The following is a 24,982-nucleotide window of genomic DNA, read 5'->3' as shown; positions in this document are numbered from 1 at the left end:
GAATTTGCACCTGTTCTTGCGTCTCTCCCTGCATCATCACGTCATCTATATAGTGGGAAATTTGCACTCCAGGAACCACTGGTACTTCATCCAAATGCTCTGCCACCAGCCGGTGGCAGATAGTGGGGCTATGTAAATACCCCATGGGTAATCTACAGAAGGTGTACTGACGCCCCGCCCATTGGAATGCCAGCTGAGGCTGGCTCTCAGTAGCTATTGGTATCGTAAAGAAGGCATTGGCAATGTCAATGGTTGCATACCAAGTCCCACTGTGTTTCTGTATGTTCTCAATCAAGGTAATGGTGTCTGGGACCGCTGCAGTCAGAGGAGGTGTATGTTTATTCAATTGGCGATAATCAATGCAAATCCTCCAACTGTTATCACTTTTACGAACAGGCCAGAGGGCATTATTCCACGCAGTGGTGATGGGAACTATTACCCCGGCCTCTAGTAAATCATGTATAGTCTGGCTAATCTCCTCATGTCCTCCCGGTATTCTGTACTGTTTCATTTGAATCACTTTAGTAGCTTGGGGAAGTGTTACCGGAGGAATCTTCAACAGCCCCACCTTTGCGGCGGCTATTGATATAAATCTTTTGGAACCAAATTGATAACATCCATCTTCCAAATGTAGGGTCATCCCTTTCAAAATGTCAATTCCAATAATGTATTCGGGAATGGGCACAATCAGGACAGTGTATTCTCTCTTTGGAAGTGCCCCTATTTTCATGGGAACCACTATCTGCACTGCCGGGGTTTCTTTTCCGCCCAATCCCGTAATGGTGAAGTACTGTCCCCTGAATTTTCTTGGATTGCCATGAATCAAAGTGGCCTCCGCTCCGGTGTCAACGAGGGCTCGAACTTTTTGAACATTTCCACGTTTCCAATAAATTTCTACTTTGACATGAGGTCTGTTATCTGTGCGAGCCCATCCCTGCACCGGAGTTTGGCCTGTTTCCTAATCTATTTTCACTCTGCGCACATCAGAGTCTGCCCAAGTCAAATCTGGATACAGTTTGCGGTAATTCTCAGGGAACTCCTCCTCCCTGTCTCTGCTTCGCAACCTCTCTGAGCTTACCAGCTCCCTCTCCCACTCTCTTCCTCGAGTTTTCCCAGAACCTGTCAGTTCCCGGTCTCTCTCCCTGCTCCGGGTTCCCTCTGCGCTTCGGTGCTCTTCCTCCCAATTTCCGTCCTCTGGGGATCTCTCTCTACTGTGGGGTTTTCTCCCTCTCTCTCCCTTTTCACCCTCACGCTCCTCCCCTCCTGCCTTTCTCTGGTTCACCACTTTGTTATCCTTCTTGTTCCCTTTCCTACTCCCCTCCTTTTTATCCAAACCGCGTTTGCGGTACATTTCCCACATGTCCTTGGTGCTTATCCCATCAATTTCATTCCTGGTCACCCCATCTCGCATCAAGGCCTGAAACATGTCTCGCCTTGTCACCCTGTTGTTATCAGTACGATTCTCAGACCGTGAATTCCTCTCTGGCTTAGCCCATTCTCCTAAATCACTTAACTCACGCACCGCTTCTACCACCTGAGACAATGGGTTACCTGTCTGATTAATTAACAAAGTCATGATGACATGCTTATATGCAGGAGGAGCGGCCCTAATCAGCCGGTTTCGCACAGACACACTTAAAATTCCATTCATCAAATCATGGGCATTACCCATAAAGATAGCTGTTTTCATCCCTTCTTCCTTCAATCTCTGTACTGCATCTCTCAAAGTATACCAAGGTTTATCATTAGGCGGCCAGTCTGACTCTGTCGGATACTTCTGAGCACACCCTTGCGCAGCTAGCTCTAACAAATTGGTCATGGGACCATTCCCTGGATAGGTTCTAAACTCATTTTGAATAACCGGGTCTGTACTTAACATACAAAGCCTCGGGGCGTCGCCGTGATCCAATTGGACCCCCTGGCCCCCCATATCGTGCACCCGCACCAACCACGTAAGCAATGTTTCCCCAGACCTCTGTCGAAATCTGTCTATCACATCACTTAGTTCTTGCTGTGTATAATCCTCCAGGGCATCCAACATCACCCCTCCAGGATTAGCTGGGCTATGCTGTAACTTTCGCCGATATATGGGCTGCGCACGGACAACATTCCTGCGCTCTGTCTTCTCCTGTCTAACATCTTGGCAGTCATCGCCCCCGGACCCATCTGAAAAATCAGATGTATCCCAGATGTTTCCATCCCAAAATTCAGGGTCAAAGGCTAATCCTGCCTGAGAGATAGCTAAATGCACCTTCTTTTTATTAACTTTCCCTCTTCGTTTCTTATGTTTATATTTAGCTACGCTAACAGCCGTTCTCTCTGCAACCAGTTGGTACATTTCCAACTTATCACTTAATAATTTATTTTGACAAGCTAGCATGGTAGAGGAATTTCGGGCTTCCACTAACTCCTTCTCCAGCTGCTCGTGGTCTTTTTGTAACTGTAAACATTTTTCATACAACTTTCGGTACGCAGAAAGCAAGATTCAGCCTCGCCTCCCCAACGCACAAACCTCCCTTCCCTTGTCAATTGAAACTTTCCGTAGACATATGAGAAGGTCTTCAGGTTCCACATTTAACATACACGCATTCCAATTTTCACACAAACCAGCACAACGTGACCATTCCTGAGCTAAAAGTTTATACGGAGCGGTTTCCCACCCCGGTATTTCTATGTCTGGATTTGCTACATGAGAACCTGCTTTTGAGCTCGCTTTGATCTTATTAAGCATTTTCCCTTTTTTTTTTTTTCGAATCCTGCAAACGACTACGCCAATTTGTGCTGCTTTACTCTTCAGAATATCAAAACTATGCACTTCAGGATATTTTAAGGCACAATGTAAAGCAATCACTCTCAAACACCTTCGTAAGTAGAGTAATCAAGTTTATTTAAGGGGCAAGTTCTCAGTTAGCAAAACTAAACCACACTAATATATATATATATACATCAGGAGAATAACATGAGAATAATGATAAAGATATAAGCACTCTGTGAATAATTGCAAGAGTAAGTGCATATAATACAAGCACACACAATATACCTCAATGCTCAATAGCATGAAAATGACTGCAAGAATAAGTGCATATTACGCGCGCACACACAATATACTTCAATGCTCAATAGCATGAAAATGACTGCAAGAATAAGTACACATTACGCGCGCACACACAATACACTTAATAAATTGAAAAGCTTCACCGAAAAGAGCGTCTGCATCCCTCCGCCGTACACAAAGCTGGGGAACCCAAATCAGCTGACACAGGGAGCCTCTGTTCGGGACAATCAGTCCTCCTGGCGTTGCGTCCAACCCAGAAGAGAGTTCCTAACCTAGCCCATCCAGGCCCCCAACTTTTATAGTATTTACTAACGCCCAGGAGTCTTTTCTAGAAAAAGACCCCCTCCTTTACAAATTGTGCAATCGGCGGTACCTTGTTCACCCTTCGAGACGTCTCCTCAGAACGGGCCAAGTTCCCAGGAGAGGACTCCAAGGTGAAGCTTGCATTCCTCCTTGTGTACAGGCGCATCCCCCTGTTGTTCTAACTGATAGCTCATGGAATGTAAATAGCGCCCTTCGTACCAGGCAGATGGAGCGAAGTTGAGCAGAAAAACACCCCACCCTTCAGCTTGCCGAAGCTTGTGGAAAAACACAGAACAGTGCCTTACGCAGCGAACCAGACTCGACAAAATGGAGTCGTGAACCAAAATGGAAGCGAAGGCCAATGAAAGCAGAGGCCAATGGTCCACACTCTGCACCACTGTTTACCTTGCATGTAGTGCTGCCGCATGCACGTAGTGTATGTAGCAATACACCATCACAATGGTGAGTACTAAAGACTTTCAACTGAAAGGAGTGTTATCATGCACTGCATTTCCCACAATACCTGTGGGCGAATTGTTTGGTCCCCTTCCTTGTGTTATTGGCTCCTTGTTGAGGTATTGGGTAGAAGAGCTCTTTGGGCTGCACATGTGCTCTTGCAGTAGCACAGAAACCTGAGAAGACTGTGAGCAGCATTGCCAGCACCAACAAATATCACAGGCTAGTGTTTTCTAAGGTGCAAATATGCCGAAACATGCATGTAGCGATACACAGCACTGACCACACCAACAATGATGAATAGTAAGGATGAATTCTGTGTTGGTATGCCTGCTAGTGTGCTCCTTCTCCCCTTTAGTAAGAGTAGATGTAATTCCAAGTAAGAGTGGGCACAAAGCGGAGCAAAAGTAGCAGTAAGTGTAGAAGTAAGTCAAGGTAAGTAACCATAGGAGTAAGAGTAGGCATGTGTAGGAGTAAAGGCAGTAACTAGAAGTAATTTGAATTGAGTATGAAGAAATAGATTAAAAGTAGGAGCAAGGAGGAGTAAGTAGGTTAATGGTTGTCAGAGTAAGAATGTATTTCCATTGTGTGCCACTCAGTTGTCTTGGTGGACTAATTACAAAAATACAGAGCATTTTCGAGCTGATGCTATAACTGACTTAGAGCAATGAGAATCTTAAAGAAGGAATGAATTAATTGTAGGACCAACCAAGCAGAATGCCAAGTCGTATTTACTCCTTTAATTCTCAGCAGCAACTAAAGATTTGAAAATGTATTCTTTTTTGTGGTCAACATTTTCTTCTAAGCACCTTTAAATCGCCATGTGTAACTGAGTCACTTGAGTATATTCTAATTGAATGACATGAGTAGGCCACTCAAATATAGTTATTGGCACAATTTGTAACCTGCTGTGAACATATGCTTTCACTAATAGGGATGCCACTTCAGTGGGGCTGCTCAAGTGGTACCGCTCCAGGATATGTATGATTGGGACTGTTATGACACTTTATATGGATTAACTTTTTTTTAGCTTACCTTAACGTTTGTATGAACAACGTCTGAGTAAATGAATAAGATAAGTGTTGCAGAAGAATAAAAATAATGTGTGTTTAGTTGCTTTCTGCTTGAAAAGATGCTGGCACGAAGTTGAGAAGAACATTTTTAGCTTCATTCTAAGGGCAGCGTGATCTGTCTTGCAGACGCAGGTAGTACATTCCACAGTATAGTTTCTGGGTAGTTAAAATTGTGTTTTTCATCAGCAAAAGAATGAGGATTAGAGACACCAACAGGAAACTGGTTTGCATAGAAAGGGCCAGTTTTACAAGGCCCTAGCACCACCAAAGTGTCACTTTTAGTGACTCTCTGGTGGCGTTGTGCAGGGCACCACCTTTACAAGGTGGCGCTAAGCCACTTTTTGTGGCTTAAAATGACCTTGTAAAGGTTTTCTGCAGCAGAGGGGCGTGCAATGGGTGCTGCTGTGGTTGTTCCACTGCAACACCAATTGCTTTGGACATTGCCACAGATTTACAGGAAGGTGGAAATCTGTAACAGTGCCAAAAATGAACGCCAACCCACTAGAGGTGGCGTTAGCATGGCACAACGAGAAGGAATACTTGTACTCCTCCTCGTTTTTTGGTTTTTCCATGTGTGCTTAACTCTGCACCACATACAGAAAGAGCAAAAGGCCATGAATGGTTGTTTATGTGCAGGTGTCCATTTCTGCATATAAACAATCATTCAAAAATTATGATTTGGTTATTCTATATGTGCTACCTTTTGCAGCACACATAGAAGTGCAAGATCGCCATTGTAGATTATTTATGTGCAGGATCAGCCCTCAGCCAGGAATGAAGGAATAAATTAATGAACACATTGATGTATTGTCTTAAGTAGTGCAAATCTCACCTACTACGGTGTCAACGTGCTCTCGCTCTCCAGCAATCATATTTATAACATTATATAATGTAATCACATTTGTATTTGTAGAATATCAGAAGGGTGTGGATATTCAAAACAACAAAAGAAAAAATGCATGAAACGGATTTAAAAAAACTGCTGTAAACTGGGAGAGGAGGGCTGCCATCAAAGAGAACAGAGGGAAGTGTCAGCTGGCGAAGAAAGAATAAAGACTGTCTTCGAACAATGGTAGAAAAATAGACCGCAAGAAAAAAAAGGCAGAGACTTACTCCAAAGAAAGTACATGCAAGTCACTAATATCGAAGGTAGGGCAGCGAATATAAGAAGAGAATACAGAGATATCGAAGTTTAAACCACGGGAACACCAGCACATTTTGTGGTCAGCAGATGCCCACACATGACAGCTCCTAAATACAAAACTGAGGTGCTCACACATTCCCGCACAAGGACAGGCACCATCATGAAACCACTGACAAAAAAACACATTACGAGTTAGGGAGAGTGGTCAACCACACTGCGCACACAAACATTATAATAGTACTCTATCCCTGAATAAATTCACCTCATCGGAAAGTTTCTTCACAGGCGCATGCATTAAGCAGTATGCAACCAAGAACAAACAAGCTGGGGAATATACGAAGCCCCGAGGCCCCTGATACGTTTGTCATACTCACATGGTTTCACAATGGCTCACAGAGTGACTCACAGTGGGAACCAAGTTTGTCTGCATTAATAACCGCGTCAGCGGATCTTTCGTATTTACAAGGCCGTGAGGGCTGTACAAACATCGCTCGTGCTCTGCGGACCCACACGCGCACCTGTGGAGGCACGAGCAGAAGTACACGAGCGGGAAAAGGACTGCTAGAAACCTGTGAGGAGAGGGTCAGAGACTGCGATTAAAGAGAACACTGGTGAGTGACAGCGGTGAGGGCAGAGTAAAGACTGTCCCCAGGAGAATAGGGAAGGGGGGTCAGCGAGACTAAGAAAGGCAGGCTGCGAGTTGGCTGCTTTAAGGATGCTGTCAGCGACATGCACCTAGTGCTACTTTCACACGGAGAATATGAGAAACCAAAGAGTTCAAAGAACAAACAATAAAGTACAGTATAAATTATTGCTCATTACATACTTGGGGACAAATTTACTTAGAAGTCAATGCAGCACGGTAACCTGTGTGAAAAGACAGGAGAACAATGCCATAGGTGCTAAGATGTCTTTGTTTTCCTCTCCTCCAGCACTGGTGCACTTTAGGCCAGTGGCGGCTGGCTCATTTTTACAATGGGGGGCAGGAGTGGGGATACAACAAGAATAACATATTTAAAAAAGGCACTTAACTGACGACGATCTTCTCTCCTCACGCCGTCTCTCCCAGCTCTGACGCGCGACGGTCACGAAACCCAGGAAACTGCACGAGCCAGTCATGACGCTGGTTTCATGCTGGCAAGCACCATTAAACCAGCATCAGGCTTGGTGGGAGCGGCCTCTCTCAGCGCTCACCAAAGCGCTGGAGGCCTGTGCTTCCTCTAACACAGCTTTCTCAAGACAACTAGGTTAGAGATTTTTAAAGTGCGCATGTCAGACTGGATGTCAAAAGAGCGGGCCAAAGGGACATGCTCACTTTAAACAAGTGCACAGTTCCCTGCTGCCACTTGGCAGCAATTGCCCCACCCTGTCCTAAGACTCAGTTGAGGACGGGGTGCTGAAAAATAAAATGGAAATAAACAAAGCCCCTGCTTTAGGCTGGTCTATGCCATGTACACACACTTGCACTATATTGCAAGGGTGCTATGTGATGCTCCGTAAAGTTTTTGTACTGAAATTTACCCTTCCAGTACAAAAATCTATGCTTAGGCATGTTTTATCAAGGCTTTCTTCCAGTGTAGTGTCACAAAAGGTCTGCAAATTGGTGCAAAGTCTTGAATTGTAATTTACATTCCAGTGCAAAGCTTGATTTGCAATGGAAAGTAGCTTTAGAGAAATTCAGAGTAACACTCAGCGCTATTTGTTTGCTACTTTGCTTTAAGGGGGCATCTCCTCGATGGTACATGGGCGTCCCATGTAATCACTTGTGGATTTTGAAGCAAAGTACCAAAACAAGGTAGACAAAGCTTTGCATAAAAAGGGTACGCCTCTTTGTGAAATTTTCTCTTCTCAAACTATTTGTATTTTGCCTGTGTTTGTAAGGTACAGCACACACACAAAGTTAGACAAATTTTAGGCTGTGTCTAAGTGTAGAATTTTATACTGGAAGGGTACCCTTTCAGTACAAAACCTATATTTGCACTATGTACAAGTGTGTGTGCATGGCACAAGGCAGCCTAAAGCGTGTTAGTGCAAGAAAAGAGAACAACAGTATAATATCATAGTACATAGGGTGCTGCCCTTTGCCCTCCCTTTCATGCAACACAGGGCAGCATCTTTGTTTACTGTGCTGCATAACTTCTTTGTAACTTTGCCCCATAGTTTAAAACTTTTCCAACTTTGTATGCGTGCTGTGCCATGTTTGAACACAAAAACACCTTCTATTCAAAATATATGCATGCCTCAAGGAAGGGTAAATTTTGGTGCAAGGCCCTGTCTATAAATGTAATAAATAAGGGCTTTGCATCAAACTCCATAGGTGACTGCATGGGAACGCCCAGGTAGCATGCATAAGACTCTCCCTTGATTCAAAGTAGAGCAGCATAAAGCACTACTATGAGTTATTTTTAAAAAAAGAAGATTTTCCTATTTCTATGACGGAAAGTCTTAATTTTATTAAAGACACAGAGGCGAGTATTAATAGTTTCTTTTCTTACTTTTAATAAATAGCAGCAGTCAAGAAACATACTACAATTCCCAGAAGGCCAGAGAACCAGAGACAATGGGAATAAACACGTAGTCCAAATACTGTACACCAATCATATTACGAACATATGCATTGTGACATCACTTGACATCACATCAACAGCCCTCTTTTCTTTAGGCATTAAACAATGGAAATATGGTAAATAAAATAAGAATTGCCATAAGGAAAGATAGAACATTAGAACAAAAGTTCAAAAACCGTGATAACCACGAAAGATCCTGGAAAGTTTGATCCACAGAGAATGGAACAGTAAGTGGCGTCTTATCAGTATGACGAGTAGAAGACCAAGTGTAAGCCGAAGTCCTAGGAAGAAGGTTGAGTGATGGCCAATGGTGCTAGAGAAGGGGGGGGGGAAATAAACAACGTTAAGATAAGTGGAGGGATAAAACTCGCCTACGTGACTTTATTAAAATTAAGACTTTCCATCATAGAAAGAGGAAAATCTACATTTTATGACAAGACCGGAGGCTCATATTATGCAAGTTCAAAGCATATTAATTACATTCAATAAAACATTATCGACAGGTTTACCGTAAAAAACTTCAAATACATTGCCATTAGACCAATCTTCAGACTTGAGAATATCCTCTAAACGGGAACCCGCCCAAAAAGCTTTGGAAGCCATGGCACCCCTGGAGGAGGGGGCTCCAAACATGGAAGTATCTATACCAGCCAAGGACATTAGCCATTTAACCCACCGGGCTAATGTAGCAGCCGAAACAGGATTGTGAGGTTTCCTGAAATAAATTAATAATTGAGAATGAGAGGTAGTTCTCAAATCTGCAGTCTTTAGTTCATACACTTTTAAACATTGTCCGACACATAATTTGGGAAGGTCAGGAAAATATGGGTAAAAAAACGGAACATAAATTGTTTTTGGTTCGGCGAACCACAGTAAACAACATTCCAGATGGAGTAAACTGACGATTTGGAAATATCTAGCGCTTTGACATCTGAGAGGCGTTTGATAGAAACAAGGCACAATAGCATGGTTAATTTCGCAGATAACATTTTCAGAGAAAGCATGAGATTATCAGGCCATGACAATAGAAATTTCAAAACAATATTAACATCCCATAATTGACTGTATTTAGGTATTTTACTCCCTTTAGTAGACGGCAAATGAGAGGGTGTTCTCCAATTGGTTTTCCATTAACAAAAGAATGGTTAGAGGAAATAGCTGATCTGTACAAATTGATAGTACGGAAAGCCTTACCTTTACTCGCTTCCGCCGCTAGGAAATTCACTATAAAGATTACATCTGCTGAAACGGGATCAATGTGTTTTCCCAAACACCAGCTGTGCCAAATAGACCAGGCTGATTGATAAGCTTTCTTTGTACCTGGGGTCCAGGACTGAGAGATGTATTTTGAAGCCTCTGTCGAAATGCAAGGGAAAAGACGGGGTTGCCCGATATTTTCCATGCTGAGAGTTTCAACACATTGTCCAGAATGAGAGGATGAGGACGGCCCAAGAGGTCTAGCAGCAGATTCGGAAAGGAAGGAATCAACAGTGGGAAATCTATTGACAGCTCTAAGAGGGTTGGAAACCAAGCTTGTGATTGCCAAAATGGGGCTACAAGCACTAGAGAGGCTTGTTGGCGTCTGACCTGAGCCAATACCCTGCTGATCATGAGGAAAGGGGGAAAGGCGTAATTGAGGGTAAGGACAAGTCTTGTAAAAAATGCATCGGACGCTAAAGCCTGTGGATCTGGGCGCCAACTGTAGAATTGGGGAAGCTGAGAATTGAGACATGATGCGAAAAGATCGATTACAAGAGGACCCCACAAGTACTGAAGGTTTTGGAAAATAGAAGCGTGGAGTTTCCAGTCGCTTGAATCTCGAAGATGGCAGGAATGCCAGTCTGCCACTGAATTCAGAGATCCCGGAAGATACTCTGCATGAACCGAAATGTGGTTTAAAAGGCAATATTCCCAAAAGCCCTTGGCTAATTCCGCCAGAGGTTTGGATTTTTGTGCCTCAGAGATGATTGATATAACGATTTTCAGAGATGTTGTCCATTCTGAGAAGGATGGCACAACGAACTCTGTTTTTTGCAAGGCTTTTGATCGCAAAGGAGCCGGCAAGCATCTCTAAACAGTTGATATGCATTTTGGACTCCTCTGATGACCATGTACCTCCAGTCGAGATTGGTCCACACCGGGAGCCCCAGCCGGTTCGGCTTGCATCTGATTCTAATACTAGATATGGGGCTGATGCGAAGATAGTTCTTCCGTTCCAAGCACCTAAATGGTCTATCCATCATTGGAGTTCTGTAAGTGCGTCTACGTCTAAGGAAATGACGTCTGACTAGGAGAGGCCTTTCCGTAAATGCTGAATTTTTAATCTCTGAAGGGCTCTGTAATGCAGGGGACCCGGAAAAATAGCCTGAATTGATGAAGAGAGGAGACCTACATTCCGCGCTAACGCTCTGAGAGAGATCTGAGAACTGCACAAGATTTGAAGAATCTCTGACTTTATGGTTTTGATCTTTGCAGAGGGAAGCATGAGGGAGGCTGAAATTGAATTTATCTGAAAGCCTAAGAATTCTATAGTTTGAGAAGGTATTAGGATGGATTTTTCCTTGTTTATGATGAAACCTAGCTCCAAAAGAAGGGACCACCTTATGGATAGATGAGTCAAGAGAGAATGTGGAGATTGGCTCATTAATAAAATGTTGTTGAGGTAAATGATGGGTCTGATTCCTTGAGCCCTGAGAAAGGCTGCTACCGGTTTCATGAGCTTGGTGAAACACCATGGAGCCGATGATAGCCCGAAGGGAAGAGAGGTAAAATGAAAATACTCATTTGCCCATTGGAATTGGAGGAACTTTCTGAAATTAGGGTGGATTGGAACGACTGGATACGCATCTTGAAGATCCAATCGGACCATCCAGTCTCGCTGAAGCAGGGTGTCTCTCAGATGGAGGATGGTTTCCATTTTGAAGTGATGATATATTACGAAATGATTGAAACCTTTGAAATTTATTACAGGACGCATCTTTTTGTTCTTCTTCTGAACTAGAAAAATGGAGTTGGTGAATCCTGATGGGTCGGGAAAGGTGGGGGAGATTGCCTGTTTTTGCAACAGGGACTGCACTTCGGAAGAAATAAGGAGAGCCATGTCTGAGGAAAAACGAGGAAGAGGAGGGGAGAAGGTTTGGACTGGGATTGAATAGAGCTCTATGGAGTAACCCTGAATAGTGTTGAGAACCCATGGGTCTGCCATGATTTCCCCCCATTTTGTTAGGAAAAAACGGAGACACCCCCCTATGGGAATAGAAGGAAATAAAAGACTTACTTGGTTGGGTAGAAGATCTTGCGTTCCTGAAGCCTCTGGAGCGGAAACCTCTGCCTCTTTGAGGATAGAACTGCGGCCTATACTCCTGGAAGGAGGCGTTATGTTATCCTCTGGAACCTTGGTTTGGATAGGAACAGCCGGCAAAGCGGTTCCTTCCTCTGCCGGCCCTTGCAAAAACTCGTTGGGAAAACATATTTTTGAGCGATTGCTGAGCTTTATCCAATGACGTAAAGGTTGCTACATATTTACTTAAATCTTTGATGAAAGAATCACCAAATAGTGCGCCATCATTGTGGACATTGGGCTGGACCGATGCCAGGTTAACCAACTTCGGATCGAGCTTTAGAAGTAAGCCTTTTCGTCTCTCGTGGGTGAGAGCAGAATTTGCATTACCCAGAAGGCAAAAGGTACGTTGCACCCAAAGGGTTAGCTCTTCAGGATCAATAAACGAGCTATCAATCCTAGCCGCCTCTGCAATGTCGAAAATACGGGTTAAGGGACCCAAAAGTCCATCAATTTATCTTGACAGGAGGCCCAGGCCTTATCCACTCCCTTGCGTGGATCTTTGCCCATTTTGGTAAAACATGTGAGGAGGGGCTGATCTATAGAAGGGGTAACCGAGAGGTGTTGGGCTAAGGAGAGACAGGGACATTCAGATTTGAATTTAGCTCTAGTTTGTTTGTCTAATGGATAGAAAAGTTTTGCGGAAACATATTGGGCAACGTGATCCGCGGGAACCCATTCAGTAGAATTGGGATGAAGGATATTTGAAGGGTCAAACATTGGGAAACCTTCAGGGTCGAGAAGGGAAATAGAGGTGGAAGAATGGAGAGAGGACAATTTAGATTTCTTTAGTGGAGGAGGGGAGACAGAAACGTCGTCCACAACGTCCGAAACATTGGAGTCAGAGTCCAAATCCGATACATCATCATCCGTGTCAGGGATGGACGAAATATACAAAGGGGTAATAATATTTTTTTATTTGAATTTATGTTTCAAACTTGGTTTCCCAACGTCCACATTTTTATACTCCTTGGAGGGAGCCTTTTGAGGAACTGCGTCCTCTGCCACATGTGAGGTAGCCTCACTTCTCTTTTGCGCCATTTTTCGTAATTTTGGGGGATTTTTTTAAGGAGAGAGGTGCTGACTGCATTCCCCCGCAGCCTGGGCCAACATTGATTTAGAAATCATATCTGAAAATGAAAATTCTTGAAACTCTTCTTGGGCATTGTGAGTGTGAGAGAACAGGAGGCAGCAACTGTGTTTCCTTGATCTGTCATAGCAAGCTGGTTGTCGACTGTTATCACAAGGTCATTGTTGACAGTGTCCAAGATCAGCAGGCCACTAAGTGGAGTCCCACATTGAGGTGTTTTTGCCAAAGATGACTACTTCCATCTTGTCTGTGAGAGCTTGAGAACGTTGTTTTTCATCCACGTTGTGACTTTGACATGAAGGCAGAGAAGTTGGTCCGGGTGTTCAATGAGCTGGCGGAGAGGATGAGTTGAGTGTTGTCTGCGCATGATATAATGTTGGTTCCTTGGACATGAATGATGCTGGTGAGTGGGCCATGTCGGCTTTGAACAGTTTCGGACTATGAGAGGATCCTTTTATTCAGATACCTGGTCGGGTTACTGTTTTAAAAATTTGATTTCCTAGGAGAGTGGAGGCCAGAGAAGCATGGGTAAAGAGGAGAGAGGCAGAGCAGAGAAGAGACTAAGAGGTGTGGAGATGGAGGAGAGCAAAAGAGAGAGAAGAGCTGGATACTTGGAGACAGAAAGCAGCACAATAGAAAGGAGATCAGGAGCAGTAAAGATTGAAATGGGCTATGAAGCCAAAGCAGCAAATACCTTGAACTTTCGGCCCAGTGACCACAGATAAGAAGGTGCTGAATCCTAAATGCCAAGGCCTCTTTCTGGGGCTGGGGCCTAAGTGTGGGGAAGGTGGTGAAATTCATCATAAAGGGGAAGGAGAAAGAATGTCAAAACTATCTAAAGGTAGGGAGCAACTGGAAAAGTCAAAGGGCACTACCAATCAATAGATGCTGGGAAAAGATAAGAACACTGACTCTTTTGGTTTCACTGACTTAAGAGGTTGGTATTATTAGTCACTGAGGAAGCAAAGACATTTTTAACCTTATTCACTATGAAGGCAAAGGACTGCAACTGAATACAGGAATTTATGACAAACAGGATTATCTTCTTTATCCCCATTGAGTGTATAAAATAAGATACTCTAAAAAACACTATAGAACTAACAGTTGCCTTATATGGTTCTTTTTCTGATGAAAACATCTTTGTGTATTCAACAAAGGTAGGGACCAAGCATCTATATAATGCCAGCAAAGGCCAGCAAAGGCTGATCCTACTAGAATAACTAGAATAGTTCCTTGGCACAATAGTCCTTCCGGTATGCAACGACAAGAGCACTTATAGCGTGCCTTCCTCTCCCACAGCACATGACATAAGACTTGTGCTGCAGTATGTTGGGGTCAGGACCCCATTGCTCAAAATCCCCCGGAGGCCAGGAGGCAGGGAAGGAGCCAACCAGTGCAATTAAAACACACCTCACTCTCCCGCAGCACAGGACGCACCGGGACTGTGCCCAGGCAAAGAGTGGGGTGGCCTGCCAGTCCGAATTTGCAAGAGCAAGAGCATGAGCTGGGCAGCCCCTCCTGGCTTTACTACTAAGCAGGCACAGAGTTAGCTTTTTTGGCTATGGGCAAAATAAAATCTGTGGCCTTAGCAGGGAATAAATCATCATCTCCCCAGCAGATTTCAATAGTAACCTTCTTACCCAGTGCTTTGGGGGAACAGAAAACAATAACTTTATCACATAAACCACAGTGGGTTTCAGGGATAGGAGGAAATAGAGGTTGCACATAGTGAGAAGTCTTGTGTGTCTAAAAAAGGGGTTAATTTGTGTATTTGGAGGACAGTCTAGAAATGACCTAAGCCTTGCCACCATCTACGGTAAATTCCCCACCAGCTCAAAATAAAACAAATGGGGGAAGTATGTTAATACAGACAAAAAAAATCTGGGAAGGCTGTAGACTCCGTGGAGTGGGGCTGACTGCAAAAGACTAAAGAAAGAGGACCTATTGGAACTCTAAATTAACATCACTGATGAAGTTAATGGGTTTATGACTACTCTCTTGAGGAAGGTTATTGACTTCACATACCAGGTTAACAATAGACTAAGGATAATGGAAAACTTGATATTAAGATGTAATGCTGGGAAGTTAGACACTGGGGGGGGGGTGGTCATTATGACCCCGGCGGTTTGGTGTAAATGTGTCGGCAGTACCGCCAACAGGCTGGCGGTATATACTGCCACATTATGAAATTGGCGGGTTGGCTGAAGCTAACCCGCCAATATACCACTCCGATAGCAGCCGCCGGGCCGGAGGTAACAATCTCCAACCCAGCGAACACTACTGTACCGCAGGTGCCATTTTAACCCTGCCTACTGCCATGGTTTTCGTGGTGTTTGTCACTGGTAGGAGGCCCACCTACCCCCCTAACACTCCCCTGATACCCCTCAACCCCCCTCCACCCACATTCCCCCATTCCAAATCCCGCCCATACATGCACACTTGCAGGCACTCACCACGCATTCACACAGGCATACACGCATTCATACGTGCATGCATCCATTCATTCACGCATACATCCGTACACACATTCATATTGACACGCCGACACGCATTCACATTTCCATTCATACACGCATTCTAACACATGCACACACACACACACACACACAAACAACACTACACACACATTTGCATTCATTCACACACTCACACATTCATGCACACACCCTCCCACACACACAACACCCCCCACCCACCTCTCCTGTCGGAAACCCGACTAACCTGCATCCAGGGAGTCGTCTGGCAGGGGACAGCGCCTACCAGCAGAACACCGCCAGGCCATATTATTTGACATAATACAGCTGGCGGCGGTCTACTGGTGTGGCACTGCTGGTGGTAGCAGCGCCACCTTAACACCGTCTGCCAGTATGGCCACAGCTGGATTTCCGCCCTTATTGTGGTGGAAATTCCGGATGTGGTCCTAATTTGGAGGACAGATGTTAGTTCGGCGACGGTCTTTTGGCGGCCGTCGCTGCGGCAGTAGGCCGCACTTACCGCCAATGTTGTAATGTGCCCCTTGGTCTATGCCACTCATTGTACCAATTTTTGAAAAGGAAGTTGTGTGTCCTGTTCCTGCGTTACTATACTCAGACAATGCGATGCTGATGGCTCATAGTCCCATTGCTCTCCAAGAGGTCCTCAATAGTTTTTTAGTTTTATGGCTAATTTAGATTAAAAGGTGAACCTCTCCAAGTCCTTCATCATGCTTTGGAGAACCACTCGTAATAAATACTACCGTACATTTCTGAATGACATGCAATTAGGCCTGGTTCCTTAATTTGTGTATTTGGGTGGTGAAATTTGATCGCAAGTGTAACTGACAGCACTTGCTAAAGGAAGGCAACTTCAGTGTGAGAAATCACTGTCAACAGTATTTAGGTTTGCCAAAAACCTGGGCAAAAAATCAGTAAACAAAATGGTCCAGATATATAAGGCTAGGTTTGTTGGTATGGTAGCCTATGGGGCCAGTGTGTGGGTACATTAAAAAAAATTACTCCCTAAAGGTGTTTGAAAATAGGTTTCTAATGTACCTACTCAACACACCACAATCTATCTCCTCTTATGTTGTCCATCAAGAGTTGGAAATATGTTTTGTGGAATATCTTACTCAACTGTTCACTCTTTTACTATGGCATAAGATCTGGACACAAGTGGAAGCTTCTTTTAATAGACCAATTGTGCAAGATTGTCTAATGCTTGATTTTGCACACAAAATCCCATGACTGAGAACTTTTAAAGAGATGTGTGGTATAATGGGTAGAGTTGATTTCTTTAACAGACTTAGAAGCTTAAGTGGATTAATAAATATGAATTAAAGCACCAATATGGCCTTACACTTGAAGAATATAGGCTCAAAAGGGAAAAAAGAGGAAAGCGAAAAGCAGAATGCTATCACACACCTGGTAATCACAGATAGTGTTGGGCTACAGTGTAACCTGACGTGGGTAACAATAGCTATTGTAGGTTTTTGTTGACTCACTTCAGACTGAATATAGACAAATTTCCAGTTCAGATTTCCTAATATGAACAACTTGTCTGAAATTCTTATATGTGTGTCCCATGTGATGTGGAATCAGCTCAAAGCACTATGTTTTCTCCTTCTTTGTAAGTTTATATAGTGCTGAGAACAACATGTATTAATTCACTGATGCTGAAGCACGATCTTAGTAACTGCAGGCCAGCTCTAGCTTTCTTACAACATTTGCAATCTGTTTATCTGTGTTGTAGTTTTAGCTTTTTTTACACAAGTTCTAAGGCCCATATTTATACTTTTTTTGTGCGCATTTGCGTCACTTTTTTGATGCAAAAGCAGTGCAAACTTACAAAATATATATACTGAATAAAGTTATCTGACTGACTGACATATGGGGCGAGTTTAAGTGGAAGAAGCAGGAGCTGGAATTACTAAAATGATTTGTTCACCATATTTATATGACGAAAGGTGCTGTTCCTAAAGTGCACAAGGTACCCACTGCACCTTTGAGGAGAGATTTTTTAAGGCGTTAAGTAGGATTTTTGAGGAAGGAATTATAGAGGCCATTGAGACTTCCACGTGGTTTAATATCTATATGTCCCCTCTTGCTGAGATTGTGGAACCTTACGGCTTGTCACTGGTTTCCTATGCTGACGATACACAGCTGGTCTTCTCATTCTCAACCATCTCTTAGACAGGTCAGCCCAACCTGACACCCTGTCTTCAAGCAGTAGCTAGATGGATGGCCAACTGTAAACTTAAGCTGAATGAAGAAAAACAGAAGTCATGTTGGTGGGTAATTTTGGTCCACTCCGATCCCCTTCTCTGCTCCCTGATGGGTTGGAAGGCCTGCCTCCACCAAGAGATAACATAAAGTCCTTGGGTTTTTGGCTGGACTCCCACCTGAATATGGACTATCAATCTGAAAAGCTGGCAGCCACCTGTTTTAGTCTATTAAGATTTAATTGAAAAGTCTTTAAGATACTTCCTTTCCAAGTCAAAAGACAAATCACTGAGGCTCTCATAATTTCATGCCTGGACTATGGAAATATCCTCTATCTGAGTTCACCTTGATATGTACTAAAAAGACTTCAGGTAGTGCAGAACGTCGCAGCACGCCTACTTATGAAGATTCCCAGACACTTGTCCGCAAAACCTGCTTTGGTTTCCATTCACTGGCTGCCTGTGGAACAACGGATCAACTTCAAGGCCCTCTGCACTTTGCACAGAGCTCTGCATAGTAAGTCCCTCAAAGGGCTCTTAGATCCTCAACGGCCTTCCTAATTAACGTTCCACGGATTAAGAAAGCAAGATGGGGAGGTCAATCTTTAGCATTTATAACCTCAAACCTCTAGAATTCCCTTCTCTTGGAGATCCGCCAGGATAATCAAGAAATGTATTTTTTTAATAATTGGAAGATCCTTCTGTTCACAGCATAAGTTGCCTCCTTGTCGTTCTGCTTCTGCTCTAGCGCTGGGAGGCCTTCGGGTAGCCATGCGCTTTATAAACTCCTAAACTAAACTGAACTTCTGAATGGCTTGCACTCATAGTAATCTCACACAAACCCAATGGAAGTATAAGATTGTGTGTTAACATATGGTATCTCTGTGCAAGAATATGGATTTATTGTCATCCACTTTCAAACATTGCAGAGCTACTGCTGACACTCAATAGGGCAATGGTATTTACTAACCATCACCTGTCATCTGTGTACCACCTGATCAACTTAAGTAAAGACTATAAGGTATTGACCTCATGTTTTACTTTTGAGGTATCAAACAGATTTAGGTGTTGGCCTTTTCAGCATTACTGCTGTTCCAGAAGGCAATCCAGCTGCTGTTTAAAGATGTGAAAAATGTTTTGTATTTTTAGAATGACTTTTGATACAGGGAGAGAACCAAATGCATCATACTGCAACATTTAAGTATGTGCTGAAAGGTTTGAGTGATGAGTGTCTCACAAGAAAGGGAAATAGATTAGTGTGAGTGGAGTGAATTATCTTGGATACCACATCAGAAAGAATTGTGTAATTCCTATAGAAAATGTTGTAAGGGTCATTGTGCATATGCTGTCATCAAAGGAACAAGGATCAATTTTGAAAATGTTGAGTTGCCGGAGTACTTTTTGTGATTTATATCTGGTTTTGTGAGACCATCAAGATAAGATATTAATTGAAGAAAACAGAAAAAAACACTGATGTGATAAGTATGAAAAAGAGTTTAGTTTGCAAACCTGAAAAAATAAATTGTGGCTGCTCCTGCTTTAAAATGTTTCGATACCCAGTGCAAGATTGTGGTGGTGACTAATGGTAGCAACATTGAGATAGGTTTGGTGATGATGCAGATAGGAGGAGGCAAGTAAGTGATGGAATACTTGACTTCTACCCAGAGGGCTGAGTTAAAGCACTCTACCATTGACTATGGAGTTTTGGCATGGCCTATTATAAGCAAAACTTATGAGGAACAGAATTCATTGTGAGGACTGACCAAGGACAGCTTGTGGTTCTGTTTACCACCAAAGGAGCAGGAATAGTAGCCCCCAGGATAGTGAAGTGACATGTGTATATGCAAGTCATCACTTTTAAATTGGAATTTGTGCTTAACATAAGGAATTCTGAAGTTCACTGCTGGTAAAGTCTGAGGTACTTATGTCTGATGAAGCCGAGCATGTGCTGGCTGAGGTGAGTGAGATCTCATCAGGTGGTATTTTTCAGGATGACTGGGTAAGTGCTTTGGGGCATGATAAAGTCTTAACGGAGGTAGGGGCAGTGGGTTTCATAAAACCACAAAGGAAACTACTCATTTGAGAATAGGAGTTGTATAAGGGTGTTGCTGATTCATTTCTGCCAAATGGTAATTTGTTGCCCAGAGATGTTTAGTTAGTAGCTCAATCAATTTTGAGGGAGAGCGATATGACTCTAGCTCATGATTCTACCAATAAAATGAACATTGCGAAATATATTTGCAGGATGATTTCTAGTAACCCTGAATGGACTGCAGAGTGAACTCGATGATTAGGGACTGCACGGCATAAACATAGAGCAATAAATCACAGAATGCAGTCAAATATCCACTATGGGTAACAGACAATATTAACAAGAATCTTTTTACATTACAAAAACGTAAAACAATATTTCACTGCCTAAGACTAAATCCTACTGTCCTCCTGTTAACATTGCTTTTGTCTTAACTTGGGAAATTCTAATGTTTAACTGGCAAAGCCTGTGGTTTGGTTTATACCAGAAAGCAAAGTCTTATTACAGGCCTTTTTAAATGCTACTGCAAGTAGAGGTATATCTTTGTATAATCTATTTAACCTTCATGTAAGCTATTGACACAGGCTTATGTGGCATCCAGACCAGGTCTAAATGTCAAAGAGGAGTCTTAAACACAAGAGATATAAGACATGCCCCTGAATCAATAGGGCCAGTCACCTTGGTGTGAGCAAATTTGGGGCATAACCTGAAGTGTATACTACAGGGCAGTGTTCCAGATCATGCTTAACGGACAATGGCCATCCCTAGGCAGAGTCCCAATCCACAGTGTTATCTACCAGTCGTAACTTCATTTTTCTCTGGTAGGTGTTTTTAGGCAAAACAAACACAGTCTTAAAATGTAATGTTCAGATTATGCATCCATACTGTATATATATATTCTTTATGGATGCACGCACAATCTGAATTACATTCTAAGACTGTGTGTTTGTTTTCTATTATGATATATTTACCCTTTCAGGCTTAGACATCTACATAAATTATGCAAAAAAGGAAGTAGGGAACTCTAGGTATTTCCCACAGAGATGCTGTTTATTAGATGGAGAGCTCTTTTAGACCTCAAGCTGCGTTCAATATGGTCTCTCATGAGATCCTTTTGGACCACCTGAGGGCCGCCGGCATAACCAACCCAGCTAACAATTGGCTTAAATCATACAAGTAGTGCATCTTCCATCATTTACCTCTGATTTTAAGAAGATGATTTGTGGGATACCACAAGGCTAGACACTGTGCCTTCCACATACCTAAATGTATGGTGATGAATTTGGGTATACAATTTGACAAAAACATGTCATTTACACCACAGATAAGGGCTATTACTGTTGTCGTTAAAGAAGATCTTTACATTTCTACCTAGCCACACAGGCAAAATAGTTGTTCATACTATGATCACCGTGAGGCTCAATTATGTCAATGCACTTCACGTGGGACTGCAGGCAGGGCTTCTTAACAAGTTAAACTGGTCCAACATGGGGTGCCTGCCTAATTTTGAACTGTTCGAGGAGGCAATCCAGCATGAAAAATCTTAAAATACTCTTTTGGCGCCCAATTAAACAGAGGTTAATGTTTAAGGCTTTAACAATTACCCATTGAGCTCTGAATCAAGTAGCACCTCTTTATCTAGGAAGAAGATTTACGAAATATGACCCCAGTAGGGCTTTACACTCTTCCAATCAGAGGTTGGTGTATATCCCAAGAATACATAAGGAAAGGCAAGGAGAATGGTCCTTCTCCTGTTTGACAGCAAAAAACTGGAACTCACTCCCTAAAGCACTGAGAGATCTAGATGTGAAGAAGGCTTTCAGGTGGCACTGAAAACCACCTTTCAGGGAATGCTAAATCTTTACTTCTCACAGCTCTTCAGGTTTTATCTAGCGCAGGGAAGCTTCTTGTGATGCAGCTATTCAAATGACATTTATTCAGTCATGGGAACTATTATATATATATATATATATATATATATATATATACATACATATATATATATATATATATATATATATATATGTATATCTATATATAATATATGTATATATATATATATGTATATATGTATATATATATATGGATATATATATATATATATATATATATATATATATATATATATATATATATATATATATAAATATAATAGCTACTGGCAGTCACCAGTAGGTTGTTATAGTTAGGACCATGTTTCCCTTCAAAAAGTGTTTTTTGACTTGCCTATATCTTTGGCGCGATTTGACGAATCTTCATGAAATTTCCCAGAAAAAGTGTTCCTGAGAATCTTGTTGTACATGGGAAGTTTCGGGGTGATCTGTCAAGCTGGGCCGAGAAAAAGGGGGAGTCAAAAAATGTGTGTTTCCCATTATAATTCCAATAGGGATTTTGAAAACAACTACAGCCCGAACTACACCAAATTTGACAGAAAGGCAGCTTTTGGTCCAGAAAGAAGTCTTTTTTGTTGTTTGGTGTAAATCCGTTCAGTAGTTTTTGAGATATTAAAAGAAAAAAATATACAGATATTTAGAGGCATGAAGGTTTCACGAATATTCCCCATCTAGTGCAGGGATCTGATTGGCTGCCAACACTTCAACCAGGCAGTTTTGGCAGCCATCTTGGGACTTCTCTGTTGCGTCCGAAAAAAAAGGTAAAAAAAAAAAAAGAAAAAGGGCCAGGGTAAGGAAACCCTCACCCCTTAGCTCTGGTGCTAGGGTCCAAGAGGGACCCACCGGGGCAAAAAAAAACATTTTTTAAAAAGAAAAAAAAGATTGCTTCGAATTCACGGAGATAACGCAAATTTGTGGCAAAATGTAAAAAAAAAAAAACAAGCGTGGTCTCCGGTGCTTGTTTTACTAAAGCCCCCGGGTGGGCCAGCTCCTGGGGCCTATCAAAATAAAGGAGGGGGTGCACAAGGACCCCCACCACCTCCCCAGGGCTTAAATCAAACAGTATGTGGGGTAGCGTGCCCCTCTACACCCCTGGAACCCCCACCTCACTGGGGCTGAAATAAAATAAGATCGGGGGTCCGTTGCAGATCCCCAGCACTGGTGACCCCTACCTTCCCGGAACTAACTTAAATGTTGGAGGGGGGCTGTCATCACCCCTCATAGAGCCAATAATCACCCTGGGGACCCCCCCCCCCCCCGGGCCGGCTCCTGCTATGTCCTGTGGTGCCAAACACCAGGACATTGCTGTTTGCTCTGACTTGGCGGGAGCTGTGACAGCTCCCGCCAAGCAAAAGCAAACACTCCACTTCCAGCAAGCGGGAGCTGTCAAAATCCTCCAGCTTGATGGAAGCAGAGTTTTCATCTCTTTCCCTGCCTGCAGACATGAAAGTATAGCTCCTGCAGGCAGGGAGATGCATTTTTAGCAGGAGCAATGCTGGCTAACACCTGAGGCAGGGAGACGGCTGGGACTGCGGGGGCCTCGATGCTCCCTCGCAGTCCCCGAGCTAAAAATAATAATTAGTGTGGCCTCTTTTTGGATAAACACGCAGGGCAGGATTAATTCTAGCCCAAAGTGTATTTCACAGGAATTAAACCTCAACAGGAAGCACTTAAAGATAGAAACAAAGGAGGTGACCAAGTTGAAGCTTCAGTTCTGTAAAGTGGTAATATACTAATTTCTTGTGCATGGTCAAGGCAAAGTAAATGTTTTCTCTGCATTTCCAACTTGAAATGTTATTTGTAATTCTCGATGGAGGTGTTTACATCCTTGCTTTTTTCGAGCGCAGTATGTCATGTAGTGACTGTGACGAGTGGATTCTTTCTTGATGTGTGCTTCTGAGACCAGAGATGGGTTCTCCCTTTTAAAAACTATAAGTATGTAAAATGGCCTAGGAGCCAATTGTGGACCCACCCCCATATATTAGTGGTATGCAACGTCCTCCTGCCATTTTCCCAGGATGATGGACAGCTTACTAAAAGGATCCCCTGAGCGCATTTCCTGCCAATTTTGGAGACAAATTCTTGATGCACAGGAATATGATCCACAAAGAAGCACTTCAAGTGTGGTGTGGGGTTCAATGGGAATAGGAGGTAGGCCGCAGGGCCTGACTCCAGGCTAAGCTTTTTGGCCAACCCCTACTGCACATGGCCAAAGGACATACATGGTGCGAAGTTGGTTGGTTATAGGGTGTATGCCGCAGGCCATGCGGACAATCATCATTCCGCATGGGTGCAGGGTTAAGTGACTATGGGGCGTTGCCTACAGGCCCTGCAGCAACCCCCTCCCTGCACAGCCTTGCACGGTGGTGGTTGGATTAACATAAAGTAATTAAAATTACTTTACATAAAAAAAATAAAAAAATAAAAAAAATAATGAAAAAGACAAAGGTTAAAAGGACGTTATAGTTGGGAAATAGAATTTGGAAATAGAATTAAAAAAACATAGAAATTTACTTAAAAACAAAGGTTAAAGGAATGCTATAGTTAGATTCTGAATTTACACGCACAAAACCATGGAAATTCAGCAGTTACAGTTATGGTTATCTTAAGTAACTATAACTCCTGACCTAAGGTAACTATAACTTGCGCCCTCACCGTGCACTGCTAATGATCTCACATATTACATCAGTGATGACATCTTTTATGATATCATTGATAATATCAACACAACATTTGCAATAAAATTATTGATGAGAAAACTGTGCATGGCAGGGGTGTGAGTTATAGGCTTCCACACCCTTCGCATGCTCCGCAGGATCTTCAGGTGCTCCCAGCAGACAACAAAAGGACCGTCACGCAGGCTCTCATTACCAGCAGAATGGACTACGGAAACACCCTCTATGTAGGAATCACGGCACGCCTCTTGAAGAGGCTCCTGACAATACTGAACTCAGCAGCTAATCTAGTACCCGACGTCCCCAGAAGGACTCACATCACACCCCATCTCAAAAAGCTACATTGACTACCGATTTAGAAAAGATGCCAGTTCAAGATGCTGACCCATGCCTACAAGGCCCTGCATAGCAAAGGACCAGCATACATCAACAAACGCCTCACTTTCCATCAACTGACCAGACACCTCCAATCAGCTTCCCTCTCACTCACAGACACCTCACGGATCTGTTGAGCTAATAGCAGAGGATGTTCCTTCCCGCACCTGGCAACCAAAGCTTGGAACAACCTCTCCCTGCACCTCAGGACTGCACCGTCACTCCAGCAATTCAGAAGAGAACTAAAGACCTGGATGTTCGAGTGATCATTCCTCCACGCAGCA

The 24,982-nt window shown here is 43.1% G+C and overlaps 1 protein-coding gene across 1 annotated transcript in view; it reads left to right on the top strand.

Moving 5' to 3' along the window:
* The first annotated feature begins 6,504 nt into the window (after positions 1-6,504).
* Positions 6,505-24,982, top strand: part of PHOSPHO1 (phosphoethanolamine/phosphocholine phosphatase 1) — a 44,332-nt gene continuing 25,854 nt past the window's right edge. The window contains exon 1 of the mRNA XM_069237786.1: positions 6,505-6,642. The gene's annotated coding sequence lies outside the window, so the exon portion shown is untranslated. The remainder of the gene's footprint in view (positions 6,643-24,982) is intronic.

Source organism: Pleurodeles waltl, chromosome 6 (genome assembly GCF_031143425.1).
Source record: "Pleurodeles waltl isolate 20211129_DDA chromosome 6, aPleWal1.hap1.20221129, whole genome shotgun sequence".
Taxonomy (NCBI): Eukaryota; Metazoa; Chordata; class Amphibia; order Caudata; family Salamandridae; genus Pleurodeles; species Pleurodeles waltl.
The sequence above is the reverse complement of the archived record's forward strand: the minus strand, read 5'-3'. Positions and strand labels throughout refer to the sequence as shown.